At 42.6% G+C, this 22,103-nt stretch overlaps 1 protein-coding gene across 1 annotated transcript in view; it reads right to left on the reverse strand.

The window, feature by feature from the left end:
* The window catches only part of BMPR1A (bone morphogenetic protein receptor type 1A), a 131,798-nt gene extending 118,911 nt beyond the window's left edge, over positions 1 to 12,887 (reverse strand). The window contains exon 1 of the mRNA XM_039233706.1: positions 12,810 to 12,887. The gene's annotated coding sequence lies outside the window, so the exon portion shown is untranslated. The remainder of the gene's footprint in view (positions 1 to 12,809) is intronic.
* Between the last annotated feature and the right edge of the window lie 9,216 nt (positions 12,888 to 22,103).

The following is a 22,103-nucleotide window of genomic DNA, read 5'->3' on the forward strand; positions in this document are numbered from 1 at the left end:
GATTCAGGCCACTAATGCTTGAGCTTTCTTTAGAATGTAGAATCACTGACTTATACCTAACTCTGAGGTCCTAGTCCCCATTCTGAGCTAACTAGGAAAGTCTGATTTCCTAGTCAGTCTACTTACTTACTACTACTTTCCTAGAAAGTCTACTTTTCTCACTCTTAACTCTCTGACCTTGGTGGGACAATTAACTTTCATGAGCCTCAGATTCTTGACATATACAACCGGAAAAGCCACAAAACTTCCCAGTATCAATTTACCAAGTACTGCCAGTATACAAAAGTACTTTACAAATTCAAGTGTTAATAATGTGAAAAAAATAACACTTCCAGAAGGCATCAGGATTAGATTTCATCTTCAAGGACCCTATATATACAGCCATTCAAATTGCTTTTGAAGACACAACTGACCTCATCTTCTCCCACAGAAATACTCTCTCACACAAATATTCATCTTCACTGACATTTATTAAGCGTTACTATGTGGCAAAAATAGTGTTCAGTGGTTAGCTGCACTCACTCATTCGGTTTTCACAGTGACTGAGAAAATGATTATTACCCTCATCCTACGTACAAGGAAATAAAGTTTAGATTAACTACTTTGGTGCAAGGTCATGAACCTAGTAAACAGAGAGTAGTAAGGTATGGAGCACAATTTATTGATAACTAAACCTATAAATAATTCAAGGTTTAATAAGCATTTCAAGTTATCTGGAATACAGGTCAACGGAAAGTCACTGTAATCATATCAAGAGCCCTTTACAGGTTTAAGAAATTAGCGGCTTCTTTGTCTATTTTACTTACTTAACCTTAACGGAATGACCTTTTTTGTTGTTTCTTCTGAATGTGACCAGTAGAACCAGTCACACACCATCTTCTACGCAAATTGATAAGATGAGAAAGAACAGGAAACAGTGAATAACTTTAGAAAGAACAAAGGCTTAGTCAACACAATTAGAGTAATTATGCCACCTGATTAAGAAATAGCATAATTGTAGGAATATATCCAGGAAGAGGGGGATGTCTTTTTAACTGTATATTCTACTTCATTTAACAAATTTTTTAGTTTTGAAGAATACATTTTGAGAAACGCAGCTTAAAAGAAATTTGACATATGCTCTTTATATTTAAAATACTTTGTTTTTAGACAGTGAAACTTTACTTGCTTATTATCCCTTACCCCAGCAGCCAGAAACAACGTGGTCATTGCCAAGGAGAAAACATTTTCATCTACCCTCTTAGGTTCTGTATTTGGGGGCTGCAAATTACACTGACAAAAGATAGATTAGCGAGAAAAAAGAGGGATTTTTATTCACCCACAGCCATGTACATAACAGTGTGACTAAAATAGGCAGTTAGAATTTGGGGCTCCAGTGTTCTCACAGGAAGGAGAGGGGAGGAGGGCACTTAAAGGAAAATAAATGACTTTAAAGAAAGATAAATAGGCCCTTAGGAAAATGGATATATATGATATGTGACAATGTCAGTTTAGATGTGGTGCCATTTTTTCTCTCTTCTCTCTAGTGATAAAAGCCCATCTTCTCTGGTTTTGAAACTCTGGGGAGCAGCTTTGTGACTACTGAGTTCTTCTGTGAGGCTCTGCTTTTAGGCAGATGAGGAAGTTCCCAGAAAAAGCCTATTTTCAAATACCTTAAAGCACAAAATAAGTTTTATGCCACAGTGATGTATTCTGGACGCCTTCACTATTGACACATACAAATATACCTGAACACTTGCTGTGTACAAGGCACTAAATTAGTACTGATGGCAAAACAAAATATTTTAGGACAAAAGTCAGTCACCAAGGAGCTTATAAAATAAATTGGGAGTATGATGAGACAACTAAACTTTTTATTTTTCGTTTCTAAATACTCTTACAACAGCAAAGGACTTTTTATATATAATGAACAAAAATAAAAAAAACAAATGACAAAAGAAATGCACTATGCCAAGGGAAGAGTTAATACCCATACCTCAAAAAGAGTTTCTGCAAAGTAAGAAAAAAGATTAGAAAAATTAAGGAGAGATAAATGCAAAGAACCAACGAACCTATAAAACTACACAACCACAGTCAAAGAAATACAAATTAATACTATAATACTGTTTTTTCAGCTGGTAGCCTGGCAAAGATTAAAACAGACTGATAGTATGATGTGTTGGTGAGGTGAAATACACTCAAACACTGTTGGTTGGAATGTGAATTCTTACAAAGATTTTGCAAAGCAGTTTGGCACTAGAGCGGTTATGCGTGGCTTCTCTTACAGTAAACACATGTCTAAGAATTCATCCTATAAAATAAAAATAGTCTCGGAGGATATGTACAAGCACCACAGCATTGTTTACAATGAAGAAGGAAAGAAGGAAGGAAGGAAGGAAGGAAGGAAGGAAGGAAGGAAGGAAGGAAGGAAGGAAAGAAAGAAAGAGAAAGAAAGAAAGAAAGAAAGAAAGAAAGAAAGAAAGAAAAGGAAGAAAGAAAGAAAGAAAGAAAGAAGGAAAGAAAGAAAGAAAAGGAAGAAAGAAAGAAAAGGAAGAAAGGAAGAAAAGGAAAAGGAAGAAAAGGAAAAGAAACAAGAAAAATACCTCACAACAAACTGGAAATAATCTAGTCATCAATAAGGGATTGCTAAATAAAATGAAAGGTATATTCATAAAAGGGACTATTACCTGGCTACTAAAAAGAATGAGTAAATCAACACCTAATGACATAAAAAGAGTTCCCCTATATATTCAGTGAAGGCAAAGTTAAAGAAAAGGATGCATAGTATCACTCATTTTTTGGAAACGTAGAGAGAAAAAAAGAAACGAAGACAGTGGAAAAGAAAGATTACATTTAGCTCTATACTCTTAACAGTGTAATCCATGGGGGATGTGGGGGCAGGATTACAGAAGCCTCACTTCAGGCCTGAAGTTTCAATCAAATACATGTAACTTCTGTAAACAGAAGAAACAAAGGAAGGTTCTATGGCAATACAGTTAGGGAAAATACACTGGAGTTTTACTAGACTAAAAGCTGAGAAGGCCTGTAGTAAAGAAATCTAATATATTAATAGATGGTACACGAAACACCAAAATACTGCCTTCAAATAATGACACAGAAAGGGCGCCTGGGTGGCTCAGTCGGTTGAGCATCCAACTCTGGCTCAGGTCACGATCTCAAGGTTGGTGAGTTCAAGCTCTGCGTCAGGTTCTGTGCTGACAGCTCAGAGCCTGAAGCCTGTTTCAGATTCGGTGTCTCCCTCTCTCTCTCTCTGCCCCTCTCCTGCTCACGGTCTCAAAAATAAAGAAACATTAAAGAAAAATTTTAAATGACAGAAGAGCTCTCTTAAGTGTCGACCACTGAGGATGGCTTCACAGAGGAGACTGGGTGTTGAAGCACTTTGATAAGCATATGGGGAGGGAGAGTCGAAGGCAGCACTGTCCAACTTAATGTATAATTTTAAGTCTTTTACTAGCCATATTTCAAAAGAGGCAGTCTGATCCTTTTTCTTTGAAAGTTAATTTTACTATTACTTAACCCAACATATTCAAAACAGTACATTTCAATATGTAATCAGTATTTTAAAAGTATAAGGAGATACTGTACATTCCTTTTTTGTACTATCTTCAAAATGTGGTGCGTAACTCAGCCCAGCCACATTTCAAATGTTCAACAGCCACATGTGGTACTGGCTCCTGGAGTGGACAGCAGAGGTCTAAGGATTCTAAACGGAAACTCAGAACTGGATATTTCAGTGACTTAAGCTAATAAAATAGTAGTATAAACTGAATAAGGCAAAAAGGCAGACAAGACCAGAGCAAAAGGCTGGTCTGAAATAATTTGAATTTTATATTGTAAGCAAATAAGAAACCAGTGGAAAATATTTATGGAGTAGGAATGATGACTAAAGCACTATTTCAGGAAGAGCAACTTCTTTTTCTTTACACAGATTGTACATAAATTCAACATGCAGTTTTTTTTTCCAACATTTTTATTATGTGAAAGATTACGGAAACGGAGATGTAAAAAAGTATCTGTCATCAAGCAACTACATTTTGTTGATTTAAGATGCTTCTGAATAGCTACTGTTGAAACATTTTTATTTGGTGGCACTTTTAAACAATTTTTTGAAAAATACGTTAAGTGTTAAGAACTTTACCAAAGTTTAATGGCTTTACTTTAACATTCCCTATCAAGAGCTCCTTTCAGCTAGAAATCTAAAATATTCTTAATTAAATGCAAATTTCAGACACTCGCGATCTTAAGGACTACATTACAAGAAATCGTAATTGTAGTAGGAAGCCTACCTCCAAATTTTAACTTACATAAAATGGTATCCCAACCACACAAGTCTCCTCCCGATTTCTCAACTTCAAAATTGCGAGCTTCTAACACTTCAGATAATCTACCTAAAGGCTAAAGAAAAAAAATTAACCCTTGAGAAATGAGATAAGAAAGCAGGGCATAAAGAACACCACTGGCCACAAGCCACTACATTCGCTGTCACGAGGACTGCCAAGGCAGGAAGAGGGCCACTGCAGCCCAGAGTCAGAAACCCAGAGATGTCATCATGACCAAAAGCATTACATGACCTGCAATTTCGGCAACTAACTGCTCTGCATTAAAGCCATGGAATTTTCTTTTTTTTTTTTTAAGTAGAAAATGATCTTAGGTTTCGCCAAGTCCCCTTCACTTTTTAAGATAAGAAAACAGAGATTCGGAAAGGTTGAGTGTAGTATTTAAGATTGCACAGCTTAGTGATAAAACCAGTACTAGATATTAGTTTATAAAAACTCATGGGCACCTGGGTGGCTCAGTCAGTTGAGCATCTGACTTCAGCTCAGGTCATGATCGTGCAGTTCGTGAGTTCAAGCCCCGCATCTGGCTCTGTGCTGACAGTTCAGAGGCTGCAGCCTGCTTTGGATTCTCTGTCTCCCTCTCTCTCTCTACCCTTCCCCTGCTCATGTTGTGTCTATCTCTATCTCAAAAATAAACATTTAAAAAATTAAAAAAAGAAAAACTCGGAAGCCAAAACTTAAGTGTTCTGCTGATGCTTTCAATTTTTCATATTTCTCAATGCATTAGATGCATTCCTTTCAGAACTTTTTCTTAATCCTTTTTTTAAATGTTTGTTTATTTTTGAGAGAAAGAGTAAGAGCACAAGAGGGAGAAAGGCAGAGAGAGAGGGGGACAGAGGATCTGAAGCAGGCTCTATGCTGACAGGAGAGAACCCGATAAGGGTCTCAAACTCACAATCTGTGAGATCATGACCTGAGCTGACGACTGAGCCACTAGGTGCCCCTCCCTTCATAACTTTTAAAAAACAAAACATGTCTGCTTTAAACACTACCGAATACTTCCAGAAACATTTCCCCTCTGCTTTCTGATCTACAGCCTCACTCTACAGACCATTTTCTCAGGAAAGCCTTCCCACGTACCTGTACCCTAAATAGCCCCGTTCCTTTATTACACACTTATGAGCTCCTATACTTCCCTTCTGTAGATCTTAATATCAATACAAGTAGACAATTATTTGTGAAATTATTTAACATCTATCTTCTCTACTTAGGTCTTAAATTGGTGTTGCCCAGAGCTGTTCTAGGCTCTTCACTGTGTACAGCAGGAGTTCCTGATATCAAATCCATAACATAAACATGAAATTATACACAAAATTGTTTTCTTTGTGTATTTTTCTTCAGATACTAAAAAAAAAAAAAAAGATCTTAAAAAACATTAAGAACCAAAACACAGTGGATTTGTGTTATGTGCCCAAAGCCATCCTTTCTTTGGGGGAACAACCACTTTCCCAACTCTCTCTCATGGTTCCAGGAAGGCTATCAGTGCCGGTGTTTAGCTGGCTCTCGGACTGCTCCAGGGGCATGTAAGCCAGGCTTGGCCGGTGACCGCATCCCAGACTCCAGATGGTGCCAATAAGAATCTCTCCTTGAGACAGGATATATGCACCGGAGAAAGAGGTGCCCTTTTTAGATCTTGAATCCATAAGGGCCACATAAGCCTAGAGTTGCCACTGGCCGTCCTCTGCCAAATGAAAAGGATCTGCCTGAAAATGAAGCCCCAAGAGTGGAGAGCAGAGAAGTCAGACCCCCGATGTTATCATCTGAGCACTTCGATCCAAACAGGAGTACTTCTAGTCTTTTTAAAAACATGAAGGGGATGGGGCGCCTGGGTGGCTTAGTCGGTTAAGCGTCCGACTTTCGCTTAGGCCATGATCTCGCGGTTCGTGGGTTCGAGCCCCGCATCGGGCTCTGTGCTGACTGCCAGCTCAGAACCTGGAGCCTGTTTCAGTCTGTGACACCCTCTCTCTCTGACCCTCCCCTGCTCACGCTATCTCTCTCTCTCTCTCCTAGAAATAAATAAAACATTTAAAAAAATAAATAAAAAATAAAAACATGAAGGGGAGGAGGGAGGGTAATGACCCCTTTTCCCCCATAAGGTAAGAGTTGAGTTTGTCACTCCAAGCAAAAGTCACCTGAAAGAGCCACCCAATTCCCATTGATAGAATTTACAACCTACATGGCAATCACTCCCAAATATCTACCTGCAGTCCAAACCGCCGTCAAAGTCCAGCCCCGTGCATGCACCTGCTAAGCAGAAACCTCTACTTGGTATTTCAGAACTCCATATTATCGAAACTAAACTACTGTCCTCCACAAACCTGGTCTCGTTTTTCATCTCGACCAACACACGTTTACCCTATCTGGTTTCCGAGTTAGAAACCCACAAGCTGTTCTTGCCAATCCCATTCTTTCTCTCATCCATAGCTAACTGCCAAGTCCTGGCCATTCTAGACCCAAATTATCTGCCACCATCCTAGTCTGGGCCAAGATGGAACAGGTTTCAGTGTCCCTACAAGTGTCAGTGTCCTGTGTCTTCCTTTCTTCAAAATGATTCCCCATTATATAACTCCTCGCCCCAAATTGCAAATCAGAGTATTTCATCCCTACATCTGATATACTCCCATCCTCCTTAAGACTAGAGCAATAGCCAAGCTCCATTGCTGCACACATTATTAGTGGTGTAACAAAGGTACACCATAAAAAAAGTTCATCAGAAAAAAAAGAACATTCATGGCACCAGAGTAGCTCAATTCACCTGTTTCTAATAAAAGATACTCAAGAATAATTTCCTTATCTAGTCAGTGTCCATATGAACTTGGCTTGGGAATCTAGTGGGCCCACCAAGATGTGATCTAAAGCCCTACTCTAACCTAGTGCTGTTTTCAAAAACCACAACACTACTGGGGCTCTCCAGACATATCATTTTGTTTCTATCTTTTAAAAACTGACATCCTTTAGAATATTAACTATCAAATGTGCTTCACAATCAGACTGGCATATGGAGAAATAAATATTTCTCTATACTGCCTGAAATGCTTTACTCGTTAAAAAGGTGTTGTTTTTTTTAAAATGTTTTATTTATTTCTGAGACAGAGAGAGGCAGCATGAGCAGGGGAGGGTCAGAGAGAGAGGGAGATACAGAATCTGAAGCAGGCTCCAGGCTCTGAGCTAGCTGTCAGCACAGAGCCCAACGCAGGGCTCGAACCCACAAACCGTGAGATCATGATCTGAGCTGAAGTCAGACGTTAACCGACTGAGTCACCCAGGCACCCCAAAAAGGTTTTAACTAACACCCTCTTTTTATATTTCTCTATACTGCCTGAAATGCTTTACTCGTTAAAAAGCTTTTAACAAACATCCTCTTTTTAAAGAAAACTTTTCATAGTAACAACAGAGCTCTAAGTCTCTCCCACATAAGCTTGGCTTAAATTCTGCCACACTAAAGGAATGGGAGCTTTGGTTAACGGAGCAAAACCTTATTCGATTCTAAGACACATATTTTTCATATTTCAGCACCTCTGAAATTAGGGAGATCTTATAATCAATGGCATCTTAAAATTAACTAGAAGCATATTTTCTTTATGAACAGCTCAAAAAAGCATGGTGCTTCTTATAAGTGATCTAATTCAGTACAACTCAGCATTTAATCTCCTAAGTGTTGGACTGATCTGGTCATTTGGACCTGAGATATTAAAAAGGTATTTTAAAAAATAAACAGTAATAAAAGGTGGAGGAGGAAAGAAGGAAAGACTTTCTGGTTCAAACTTTAGCCTGAGAGGAAACCCATTTTCTTTTCTCTCCGTGGCTCTTTGCTCCCAAAATCTGAAAATGAGACGCCTTTCTCCTCCATTTATTCATTTTAATATGCAACAAAGTCAGTTACACACCCAGTCAGCAGTTTAGTAGCAGAACTGATATTTGTATACAAATCTCTATAAAAGACCAAATGACTCATGGAACTGCAAACTTAACGTGCAATTCACTGTATATAAATGACACTTCAATAAAGTTGATTTTTTTTAGAGATTTTAGTTTTAAGTAAACTCTACATCCAACATGAGGCTCAACTTCACAACCTCTAGATCAAGAGCCACATGCTACACTGACTGAGCCAGCCAGGCGCCCCTATAAAAATTGACTTTTTTAAAAGACAAATCAACAGGGGTGCCTGGGTGGCTCAGTCAGTTAAGCACCCGACTCTTGACTTGGGCTCAGGTCAAGACCTCATGGTTTGTGAGTTCGAACCCTGCGTGGAGCCTGCACTGTGAGTGTGGAGCCTGCCTGCGATCTCTCTCTCTCTCTCTCTCTCTCTCTGCCCCCCTCCCATAATAAATAAATAATTTTTTGAAAAGAAAAAGACAAATCAGTAAGGGCAATAAGAAATATTAGATTAAAAATTTGCCTTTAAAAAAATCCCTTCCTTCAGGGACATCTGAGTGTCTCAATCAGTTAACCATCTGACTTGGACTCAGGTCTGTGTTGGGCTCTGTGCTGATAGCTCAGAGCCTGGAGCCTGTTTTGGATTCTGGGTCTCTCTCTCTCTCTCTCTCTCTGCCCTTCCCCTGCTCCTGTGCGCACTCTCTCTCTCAAAAATAAACACTAAAAAATATATTAAAAATTAAAAAAAAAAATACATTCCTTCAGAAGGGATTCCACCCAGAAGAAAATGGGAAAGATTTCAGAAAGGGGGAAAAGCGCATGTGCAGGGAGCAAAAATAATGGGAATTAAGAATTAGGAAAATCTAGGTAAATCCTCATGAAAGGACTTCATTTAATAGAAGACTTTGGAAACTTCTGAGCAGAGAAGTGACACAAACTGGGCTTCAAGATTAACTTCAGCAAAACTGCATAAGATAACCCATAGAGTGGTGGAAGTGAAGAAGAGCACAGCATTAGCCCAAGTGGGATGGAACCTGATAAGAAAGGAAAGAAAGTAAAGAGTGCTCGCTTCAGTAGCACATACACTAAAAATGGGAAAGGAAAGAAAGGAAGGAAGAAGGAAAGAAGAAAGAAAGAAAGAAAGAAAGAAAGAAAGAAAGAAGAAAAGGAAAAAGGAAAGTTATCAAATATATAAATATACACACAATATATAATATTGCATACAAATATATATTGAATCAAAGAAATTTAGGGGCCCCTGGGTGGCTCAGTCGGTTAAGCATCCGACTTCAGCTCAGGTCATGATCTCACGGTTCATGAGTTCGAGCCCCATGTCGGGCTCTGTGCTGACAGCTCAGAGCCAGGAGCCTGCTTCCAGAATCTGTGTGTTCCTCTCTCCCTGCCCCGCCCTACTTGCGCTCTGTCTCTCTAAAATGAATAAACATTAAAAAAAAATTTTTTTTAAGAAAAAGTTGTGTGGAAACCAAGTAACAGTAGATTTGAAAACTCAATAAATTTCTGGAGAAAATATTAAACACTAAAATTCACACAAATAATATACAGACCAACAGTTATTAAATAAACTGAAATGGTATTCAAAGTCCTCTATAGAAAAAAAAAAAAAAAGAAGGAAAGGAAAAAATCTAAGCCTGAATGGTGTGTTAAAGGTGAGGTCTGCCAAACTCTCAAGAAAGATCATTCCCGTCTAAACCACTCCTGAAAAGAGGAAAAGGAAAGCTGCCCAATTCACTACTGGTCTATTATAACGTTTGTGCCACCATGCATAAAGAATTGTACCAGAGTCAACAGGAATAAAGAGGGACAATACCATGAAAAGCAGAAACAACAGACGTTGGCTACAGATATGATGTGACAGAACTGGGAAAGGTTTGGATTTGGTAGGACATCAACAGAAATAAGGAACGCCAGGGAAACAAGTTTGGTAAGGAAGGAATTTAGTTTGAACTAGAACAACCATGTAGAGGTATGCATAAAAGCAACTGGGAAAAAAACAAGGATTCAAGCACAGAGGAGAAATAAAGAAGTCTGAGAAGTATTCGGACAGAAGTGTTGGAACAGTAATAATGCCAAAGGACTAGTGACATAGAGAAAAATGAGCTGACACGTGAAACCTGGAGAACACATTAAGCAAGGAGAAAAGAAAGGGGCAAGGAGGAAGTCAGTATGTCATAGAAGCCCTCTGTCCATCTAGTTAATTCCTACTCAGCCTTCAGAACCATCCTGAGTTACAAAGCCTTCAAAGCCTTCCTGCACTCTCCCAGCACCCGGTCGGGTCTTCTAATACTGTGCACTTTAGTTATAATCACAATTACGGTTACTTAAAGAATTCACTCTTCAATCTCTGTCTCCTCCAATAGACTTGACACTCCATGAAGGCAAGGGCATTGTCTGTTGTTGCACCCTATTGCCCTGCAGTATAAAGTATTCGTTGAATACAATGGATAAATGAACAAAAGCCAAGGAAAGGTATCTCAAAAATAAGAAGTAGATGTTAAATATTACAGAACACTCAAGGAGTTAATTTAGAACACATTAATAATAAATGTGTTATTTAGTTTATAGGTGAACCTTGTGAGGGTGAAATCCAGGTAACAAACAGTTAACTGAATGGCCAGCCAGGAAGTAAATACAGGAAAAGTAAACTACTCTTGGCAATCTCCAGAGATGAATTATAAAGGACTGAATTTTAATTTTAGTTCAATTTTGTTCTATTTTACGATTTTTCTTTAATGAACATGTATTACTTTTACAAGGAGACAACCTTTTTTTTTTTAGTACTTATATGATTTGAAAAGGAAAAGCAGCAACATGACAGCTTGAGGGAATGGCACGCCCAAGGGAAGGTTTCTGTAAACTGAAAAAAATCTTTTAGCACATCTGCACTTCTAACAGCTCTAAGACAAAAGGGAGTAACTCCTACTCCATTAAGTAGGAGAGAGAAGAAAAATGAAACAAGGTGTTAACTAGTAGGAAGAACAAAAAACATTCCACTGAAATGGAAGGAAAGAAAGCAGATGATAGACGTAACCCAGTACGTTCTGGCAGGAGCTCCACTGAATGCCTCAAGCTTTTCAGTAAAGGGTGTGAAGAAGTGAAGCAAGCAGGAAAAAAGTTTGAAATGAGTTCCAGGAATAATGTGAAGCGGGTGGGGAACTCAACAACGTGAGCGGAATACTGGTTCAATGAAAAGTGTCTTGTAAATTTCAATCGCCCTTCTGTAAATTCAACCCCTTTCTAGCTCAGAACTGCTCGTATTCTGGCTTTAAGTTTAAATATTTAAATAATTCTGGCCCCCACACACTTTTCATTTCAACAACTGAAAACGAAAACAGTGATAAGCATTAAAGTTACATTTTAATTCAGAGCTTTAATTCAGAAGTGAACTCCTCTTATAAGTAAATACAATAAAGGAGTTGTTTTCAACTCAAGCAACAAAACAGCGATCGTTTCAAGTATGAGTAATTGAAAATGCTCCTAAACGTAGAACTGTCTGCAAAAAGAGGTTTTGCTGTTTTCAAACCCGTAGTACACCTCACTTTGACAGTTCCTCAAGAGCAGAGAAAATACAGGGTTCAAAGAGGATAAGTTACTTAACCTCTTTGCCTAAAACCTCTCGGTTTCTTCGCCTAAAAAATGAACACCATAACCAGGGTTATCACAAGGATTAAATGACGTCACACAGGTGAATGGGCCAAGTTCACACTGTGTACTCAGGGTTTGCTAACCGTTTGAAAGAGAAAAACTGCAGCGCTATAACCAAATTAAAACATCCGAGAGCATAAAAGAGTATAGAAGTCACAAAACGCCAGACCCTAACACACAGCACATTATTTTTCTTTCCTGACTCAAGCTATTTTTTTTTTTCTTGCCAAATCTTTCCACTAGGAGACTGGAAAGAAGGGGGGGGGGGGAGGAAGGGGAACATTCACTCCGGGCAGAAAGTTTTCAGAGACTGAAGTGCAGAATCACAACAGACATGGCAGCGGAGGCCGCGCAGGACAACAGGTGAACCTCCGGGAAACGGGGCACCTTCCCGCGGGCAAGTTCTGAGGGAGGGCTTGCAACTCCCCTTGGCTCTACCACCCCACGAAACACATTTTTTTTTTCCTCCTTCGCAGCAGCGTAGAGAGACAGATCGCGAAGAGCAACCTCGCAGCTCCTGGGCTAGAGAGGTGAGCGCCTTTCCCATTTAAGGATTCAAAAAGCGTCCTTGGAGGCGGCTTTCGCCCACACCGCCTCCCCAAACTCGGCCTGAAACCCGGGGGTGGGGAACAAAAGAGGGACGGGCGGCGGGGCCGCCGCGGGGGGCTGCAAGGAGCCGACGTCGGGGAGCCTGGGGGGCCGGGGTCGGGCCCGGGGTGGGGGCGCCGGACAGCGGGGCCCAACGGGCCGCGGCCTGACAGAGCCGAGGCGTCGGGGACCCCGCGAGACCGCCGGACCGGGCCGCCCCCGGCTCGGGCCTCCCGCGCGCGTCCCGCTCCCCCCGAAACTTCTCCCGGAGCTCGCGCCGGCCTCCCCGCAGCCGCCGGCCTCTCCCGGTGCACACACGCACTCTCGGACGAGCCAACTCACCCGGACCCCGGGGAACTCATCATCCAGCCCTCGGCGCGGAGCGGGGTGGGCGCGGCGAGCCGCCGGGGCGCGGCGGGGGCCCGGCTCGGCCTCCGCCCTCGGCGTGCAGCGGCCCCGGCCCGGTCGCCCCTCGAGCGGCCGTGCGATCCTCGTCTCGCGCGGACGTACGCGCCGGAGCCCGAGCCTTCCTGCCCGTTCTCCCCGCCCTCCTCCCTCCTCCTTCTCCGAGCGCCAGCAGGCGGATTCCAATCTCGGCAGCCGCCGCTGCCGCCGCCGCCGCCGACACTCGCAGGAGGGTGGGTGGGGGGCGGTGCGGGCGCGGGGGCCTGGGGGGAGGGGCGGGTCTCCGCGGGACTCGGCGCCGCGCGCGCGCACTGGGAAGGCTCCCGCCCTGCCCCGCCCCGCCCCGGACGCGAAAGGAGCCGAGCGCGGGGCGGAATGGCCCGAAGGGTCCGCGAGGCCCGGCGCCCCGCTGCCGGGGAAGAGGGCCCGCAGCCGACAAGGGGGCGCCGGGCTGCGGTGGGGGGACTTCTCCTCCGCTCGGCCCCACCGGCCCCTCCCCACCAAGCAGCCCTCCCGCCGCCGTGGCAGGGCCGGCTGGTCTTCGGGAGCCGCGTCCCACCGACGCCGTGCGCGAGACGCACACGAAAGAAGGCGGTAGAGGAGCGCGGACACCGCTGACGAGGGCCGGGCCCTTCCGGGTCCCTTCGCGGGGACCCCCCCCCCCCCGCCTCCGACACAGTCTGTTGCTCCACGTGGGCGCCAAGCACTCACACGCCACGGCGGGGAATTGCCGGGTCGTGGTACTGGTCGTGGGGGCTAAGAAAGGAAAATGTAGCCACACTACATCCTTTATCCACCCAGCTCGCCCCGGCTTCTCGGTCCCGGCTCTCCGCCAGTGTGCCGAGGCCTAGGCAGGCAGGCGCAGGTGGCCGGGCTCCGAGGGGGCGGCCGGGCGAAGAGGCATCTCCGCGTCGACCCCGCAGCTCCGAGCCCCGGCTGCCCGGGGCCCTGTGACCTGCGATCCCGTGAACTGTAGCAGAAGAGGAGCGGCGGCGGTACCCTGGGCCAGCTGAAGTCAGCGGACTATAAATATTGCTCCCTCCTCGACTTTGGCTCGCTCTTAGGACCTCGCATGCCCTTCGGAGTCCCATTCCCTCCTCTTGGAAAATGCAAACAATTGTCACTACTTCCTTTATTCATGTCCCTTCATTCTTCGAGGGAAATGCTGTTAAAAATATTCAGTGCCCTGTATGTGAAGAAAGAACGTAGGCCCCCTTTTAACAACCAAATGTGACCTTAATCTTTTTGGTAAGTGTTGCAACGGTATGTATCGTGTTAAGTCTCTACAAAAGGTAACTCATTGTAAGGTCCTTTTATAAAATCACTTTTTCAACTAGGTAAAAAGAAAGAGGGACGGAAAAAGAATGTGCCAGGCACTGGCGTTTGTTTTTATACACATTCTCCCTAAAGAGATGTTTAGATTCCAGAGTATCCCCTAATAATCTTGTTTAAATGTCTAAATTCTTTTACATTCTTGTTTAAAAGAGTTTTTTTCCTCTTCTCCTTTGGCAAACCACTGTTGATACCTTATATATCTCCTGTAATTCCAAATTATTTTTCAATTCTGGTTACTCTCTAAGTTTTTTTCAAGAACTCTTGAGCTTTCTCAGGGTTGAGAGTCACAGGTCGTAGTATCTTGTTTTGCAAGGGGGAATGTATGATATATGAGTTTTCTGGCATCAACTATGAATTTCCTCGCATCAACTACAGCTTGCCACTTTGTGAAGTTTTCTACATACTACCCTGCTTTAATTTTAGGGGAAAGGATCGACCTTTTGCTTAAGGAGGTTAAGATTCAGGGCACCTGGGTGGCTCAGTTGGTTAAGCATCCGACTTTGGCTCAGGTCATGATCTCGTGGTTCCTGGGTTCCAGCCCCAAGTCGGGTTCTGTGCTGACAGCTCAGAGCCTGGAGCCTGCTTGGAATTTTGTGTCTCCTTCTCTCTTCCTGTTCGTCCCCTGCTTGCACTCTGCCTCTCTCTCTCTCTCTCAAAAATAAACAAACATCAAAAAATTTAAAAAGAAAAAAAAAAGGAGATTAAGATTCATTGACCAAAAAACTGATTGATGTATGCTGAGTAATGTGTCACGGCAGATAAAATCATGACAGGTGTGTTAATATACCCTCTGAAGCCTAGTTCAATTTTTAAGCTTATGAATCAGTCCATAAAATAGACAAGAATCTCAGTTTAAAACTTTAGCACATCAAGGTCCTGAAACGTACAACTCGGCATTGCCTGGGTTTTGTTATGTGCCACTGTAGAAATGGTAGCAAAACAGAGACCATCACATTTTAAGTCACGATATCTTTGCATCTCTATGAAAGGATCCCCTTTCTAGTCTTTGGGAATTGACTTGACATCCTTTTGCTCTCCTTAGATAAAGCCCACCTAATGCCCAAGCTTAAATCCTTAGCCTTTTCACAGCAGGCAACCTACCTACCTACAACGGGGCAAGGCATGGTGTTCTCTCTGGTTCCTGGCATGTGTATGCATGCCAGCCTGTTTCTCCAGTTTGCCCACTAAATGAACATAGCAGCCAGCAAGCCCAAGGAGACATCTGGACACGTATTGTCTGGCCCCCAAACTCAGACAATACCTCAAAGTCCAAATTTAACATTCTCTAATGTGATGGTTTTCCTTTAAGTAGGTTAATAGAATGGACTGGAAGTGAGCTTTTTTTCTCTGCACAGTTTGAGGCCTAGGCCCCAAGAGTGGTAGTTGTGTACGCAAATCACATAGCCTTAGTTTGGAAGGTAAAATTACCCTTTATGATCCCCTGTCTTAAATTAGCACCCAACCTAGCCAATTTTGTTTTCTTGATACTACTTTTTACTAATTGAAATGACCTTGTTTGTTTAGTTATTGGTTTATGATCTGAGTTTCTCTGCCCCACTAGAATGTAAACTCCCTGAGAGCAAAGAACTCTTGTTCTCAGCTCTTTCCTCACTGCCTAGCTCCTGCCACACAAGTGCTCATATCTATTCAACGAACAAGCGAGATAAGGGTAGAATTTCCTCTAGGCATTTCTGAACCTCATCATCAAGACCTAGTTTTAGAGGGTGCCATGGGCTGTGTTGAAAAGGATACGAGCAGGTCAAGGAAATTGGTTATACCATCTTCAGAGAAGGCAATTGTACTAGATAGATCCAAGTTAACCCATCCAAAGTCATTTTCCTGTTGTAAAGATTTTGTGAGGCAAAGGCAGCATTAAGCCTTGTGGATATGGAGAGAAGTTAGAGCTCAGTAAGGAGGGACAAGTGAAGAAATGCCCTTGGCAGGGTGATGCTTTTGGTTTAAGAACCCATGTTAAATGGACAAAAGCATTGTAAAGAGTAGAGGAAAAAGCTACATTTTTCAGCATGGACACAAATACATTATTTGTTGGTTAAAGTACCCTGTCATGGGAGCACCTGGGTAGGTCAGTTGGTTAAGTATCTGACTCTTGATTTTGACTCAGGTCATGATCTCATGGTTTCTAAGTTCGAGCCCCACATCAGGCTCTGCGCTGACCATGTGGAGCCTGCTTGGGATTTTCTCTCTCTCCCCCCCTTTGCCCCTCCCCCACAAGTGTTGCATGTGCTGTCTTGCGTGCGCGCTCTCTCTCTCTCTCTCAAAATAAATAAATTAACTTTAGGAAAACAAATAAAAAATAATAATAATACCCCTGTCATGGTTTAGAAGGCACAAGCCAAAACAGAAATTGTGTTTAAGAAAAAGATAGTTATCTATAAATCAGTACACAAAATAAAGTTTAAAAATCTAAATATGTTCTTTTCTTTGTAATGGATTTCTTTTTTACTTTTCCTTCTATTTTTACTTCTCAATTACTTGCTTCTTTTTCCATTTCCATTTCTCTTTGCATCAAAGCACTTGTTTACTGTGATCAAAAGATCATTTAATCTGAGCCACTTGCTGCAAAGTAGGCACCACTTAGTCCTATAGCCCATGGTCACTACAGTCTTCCTCTCCCTGCTTTGAATACACCCCTTACCACAGAACCTAGTCCTTCCCTGGCCTTGTGGCAGGAAGAATTCTCAGAGCTCCACTTCCAAGCCAGGACCCAGCCTCCCGCTGCCTTTGCTACTCACTTGGGAAGCCCTGACCTTGGCCCCTGCCTAAGAACTGACTCATGGCCCTTTTCTTGTCTTGAAGCCCTGGCTTGTTACCCTGTGTGGAACTTGATTTTCTCTGCCTGTTTTCTGGACTCTGCTCTCTAGAGTCTGCCCCAGCCCTGCAACAGAGTCTGCTGTGCGCTAATAGTTACCCCTGGTGGCAACACATATTTGATCTCCAGCTCTTTGTCCCTAGATTCTGTCTGTCCATGTTCTGTCGCTCTGGCAGGCCTCCTTTTCCCATTACATCAGGTTGGACATCCTGATGCCGGCTGCTCTCCTGGACTACCACCTGTTGTTTGCTTGTGGCTCTCTGGCTATTAGGTGCTGCCCGGAGGGCTGGACTTCCTCCCACCGAACACCTGGAGCTGGGACCTCCCCACCCCAGCCCACGGTAAATGGTGTCCTTCTCCATCCAATAGCAATCCACCACCCTGCCTTTCCCTTTCCTGGGAGCAGTGGGTTTATGACTTACTATACTTTGATTATTCGTTAACCAGATAAAAACAAAAAAACAACTATATATATTTTTATGCGTATATGTGTGTGTATATTTGCTTTTATCTGGTTAACGAATAATCAAAGTATAGCGCGTGTGTGTGTGTGTGTGTGTGTACATATATATAAACCCACACCTGATTCTACTTACTACTCCTAAACACTGTTTCCACTCAAGAATTCCTTTGGGACCAGAAGTCCAGAAATTCTGCATCTAGAGCTAAGTATGATTGCCTTGTGAATGACTAGTCAAAGGAAGACAAGGTGTCATGATAAAGATCCAGGCTGAGATAACTGGGGAAAAACAATCCTGGATCAGGAATGCTGAGTCATTAACAGCCATGTTGTACCTACTGTCCATGGTCTACATGGTAATACAGATGTGTTCCTAGGTGTGCTGTGGTGCCACCAGCGTGGCCAGGCATTCTAGTTTATCCACCACATGTGTTGGGAGTACCCGTGCTTGTACTCGACACAAAGTTCTAGAGGATAGAAACTATCTTATTTTCACTCTGTTACATCGCTGAGATCTAGCATACTGCCTGGCACCCCCGTGGATGGTCAGTAAATACTGACTGACTGAATGAATGAATGAATGAATGAACGAACGAACTAGGCATTATAGTGGACTCCTGTCCTCTAAAAGCTTAAAATCTAGTAAAAAAAAAAAAAAGGCATGCAAATAATTCCTTCATTTGATATTTGTTTCTGAGTCATGGTTTATTGCCCTTAAGATAGTTAATGCTTCATTTCACTCATTTATTTTTATCAACAAAGGCAGGGTTGTACCATTGACTTTAAATTCTGACCACTGGTTTTCGGGGCACCTGGGTGGCTCAGTTGGTTGAGTGTCCAACTTTGGCTCAGGTCATGATCTCAGGGTTCATGGGTTTGAGCCCCACATCGGGCCCTGTGCTGACAGCTCAGAGCCTGGAGCCTGTTTCAGATTCTGTGTCTCCCTCTCTCTGACCCTCCGCTGCTGGTGCTGTCTCTCTCTCTCTCACTCAGAAACAAATAAAAAATTTTTTTTAATTTTAAAAAAAGATAAATTCTGACCACTGGTTTTCAACAAATAATGCTTGAATGCTAGAGTTCTCTATGCTCTTTAAAACAACACCCTTACAGGATGCCTGGGTGGCTCAGTTGGTTAAGCATCCAACTTCGGCTCAGGTCATAATCTCACGGTTTGTGGTTTTGTGCCCCGCATCGGGCTCTGTGCAGACAGCTAGCTCAGTGCCTGGAGCCTGCTTCGGATTCTGTGTCTCCCTCTCTCTCTGACCCTCCCCTGCTGTCTCTCTCTCTCAGAAATAAATAAAACATTAAAAAAATTAAAAAAAAAAACAATGTCCTTACATCTTTCATGGGTAATCATAATGATATATATTCAACTAGGAACCAATACCTGTCAGTGTTTATTAAAAATGTAGATTATTTTAGTTTTATTATTTTTTTTTAAATGTTTATTTTTGAGAGAGAGAGAGAAAGTATGAGCAGGGGAGGGGCAGAGAGAGAGGGAAGCACAGATTCTGACATAGGCTCCAGTGTCTGAGCTGTCAGCACAGAACCTGAAGCAGGGCTTGAACTCACGAACCATGAGATCATGACCTGAGCCCAAATTGGATGCTTAACCGACTCAGCCACCTAGGCTGAAATCTAGATTATTTCACATTTAGTTCACTACCCATTTTACCACCTGTCTTCCTCACTGTCTACCTGAATTGTACTAGCTATCCTTCTAATTGGTCATTCCCTCTTTAACTGATCTTGTTCAGTTTTTCCAGATTTCTCTAAATGAAACACCACTGTGTTCAAAATCTGAGAGCCGCTGATATATGGCAACATTCTGTTCGACTGGTCTCTTTAAGTCCTGCAAAATGGGCCACATTCATTCTTTTGACGTCATTCTCCCTCCCTCAATGCCCGAATACCTCCTCTTACAGGAAGCAGTCTTTGCTCCATCCTAAATTCCTTAGGCTTTTCTCTCTGTACCATTGACTTTTTCACATAGTTTAACAGTCCATATGTCTTTCTCCTGAGTAAGATTTCATACCTTTATTCACTTACATGTGAATAGGGGCTTCCCAACCTCCCAGCCTAGGGAAGGACAGTTTAGGGAGTATCAAAATACACAAGGATCAAAATAGCAACCCCAAGCTGGGGCCTACCATTGTAATGATCGAAATCCTTGCCTCTGCTAATCATTTGTTTTCAAGGTCCACCTACAGTGGCAGCTGGTCACAAGCTCCTCAATGCAAGTCCTGCTTTGTCCCTCAGAGTCAAAGAGGGCATTCCTCCCTCCCTTCTGCCCTCCCCTGCCCGGACTCTTACCACAGTTGGCTGTAGTCACTACACTGAGCATCACGGTGGTTACACCCCAGGACTTCAGGAGCACATTTTGTGTCCTGCTCTGTGTGAAAGGTGTTCCCTGGAGGTGTGCCGTGTAGTACCTGCACCTGGTCCTACTGAACAGCAGGTAAGAACCAGTCCAACTGCAGGCAGGGAGCCTTTTCCCTGGCTTGCTTGAAGAACCAGCTTTTTTATTGTTTAGCATTATAAATTATATTAGTATATGCAACATTATCTATTATATTTTATGTATTACATTGTATCCTTTCAGGGCATTTGGGGGAAATGAAAATGGCAGGATGCATATTTATCAGAATTCAGTCAATTAGAATCCCATGTAAGATGTAGGGACACCTGGGTGGCTCAGTCAGTTGAGTGTCAGACTTGGGCTCAGGTCATGATCTCCCAGTTCGTGGGTTCAAGCCCCGCGTTGGGCTCTGTGCTAACAGCTCAGAGCCTGGAGCCTGCTTCAGATTCTGTGTCTCTGTCTCTGTCTGCCCCTCCCCTGCACTCTCTGTCTGTCTCTCTCTCCCTCTCTCTCTCAAGAATAAACATTCAAAAAACTTAAAAAAAAAAAAAAAAGAATCCTATGTAAGATGTGTAATTAATCAAAATCTGTGTTTGATTGAGGTGGATGTTCTTAATGACAAAGGTTCCATTTTTATACTTGTGATGATATACCCCTGTAGCCAAATTTTAACCATATATACCTCATATGTCATCAAAACTAAGATGGTGTTGATCGTAAGTAGCATCATTATTTCATGCACAACTAGGAAAGAAAAACACTACCGATCAAACTGTGACACATAATCAATAGTAAGACACCCTAATTTCAAAGATGATAAAATGTCCAAAATGTGCATCTAAAATTATGAATACAATGTGTTTTAATGCATCCAAATGGAAAAACAATACCATATAGGCCCAATGGATTGAAATGTTGAGTTTCTAGGTTTTTGACATATAATCTTATTTGTTTGTTAAGCACAATCCTAGAATAGCCACACTATGAATGTTAACCACGAAAGCAGAAACAGTACAGTTCAACTGCATATAAACATGTAAAACAAACAAAAGTGAGTAACTTAGGATTCAGGCACAAAGTTTAGAAGAAACACTAGTAACATCGAGTCACGTGCCTGGATTACATTACACATAAAAAATCAGCTTTTTGACAGTTGCTGATACTGAAAACATGTGACGGCCAGAAGAATTGAAACGTGAATGTTCCACAGGTTTTCGTCTTTGGAAAAGTCAGACTAAACAATCAGAAAAATCTCACCAGTGCCGTAGAATGACTTTACATCTATCCCGGAAGCTGAACAATAGAGCTTGTTGCTTATGGGGCCATCAGGAAAAGCCAGCTGTGGATTTCTTTCTAGTACAATTAATTGCTTCCGCTGTATATAAAATTGAAAGAATTGGGTGCTTTAGTGCGGAAAAAGGATATCCTGCCACACTGCTCCTATTTCCTCACAAAGGCTATTAGTGAGCCTTTTGCCATTAATTCACTTGCATTGGATTATCCTGTGATGAAAGACCGAATGGCTTTTCATTTTTATAGTCTCTTATCTCCTATTTATTTGGCACCTCTCTGGAGATACCTGCTCCTCTCCCAAGACTGGTTAATTGCTAGGATGTCAGAAGGTAGCTAATGACTGACTTCCTTTTCGGAGACTAATTGTGAGCCCATCTCTGTATTTTTTCTTGGAGCCGCCTTTCTCATTGCTGAGAAATATTCTGAGCTACGTCATTATTTGAAATGACAGATGCAGCATTTTAATGCCAACTCTCAATCCCTGCCCATCATGCTCTTTGAGACCAGCAAGCAACCCATTTATAAATTCTCTGTGTAGACCCGCACTGTCCAATACAACAGTCACTTGCCATCCGTGACTATGTAAATTTTAAATTAATTAAAATAAATAGAATTAAAATTCAGCTTCTCAGTCTAGGCCCACGAGTGCCCAATAACCATATGAGGTTGGTGGTGACTATCTTGGAAGAGCACAGATAAAGAACATTTCCATCTGCACAGAAAGTTCTGTAGGGAAGTGTTGTTATAGACTGGGACTTGTTCAGTTGAGGCCTCGTGAACAGTATCTGAGCCCATCTGCTGAACTGGTTCTTTTCTGCTGTTTCTGCTTTCACCCTCAAAATGGTAGAGGGGCGCCTGGGTGGCTCAGGCGGTTAAGTGCCGACTTCAGCTCAGGTCATGATCTTGCGGTTTGTGGGTTCGGGCCCTGCGTCGGGCTCTGTGCTGACAGCTAGC

Source organism: Hyaena hyaena, unplaced genomic scaffold, assembly GCF_003009895.1.
Source record: "Hyaena hyaena isolate Hyena2069 unplaced genomic scaffold, ASM300989v1 scaffold_78, whole genome shotgun sequence".
NCBI lineage: Eukaryota > Metazoa > Chordata > Mammalia > Carnivora > Hyaenidae > Hyaena > Hyaena hyaena.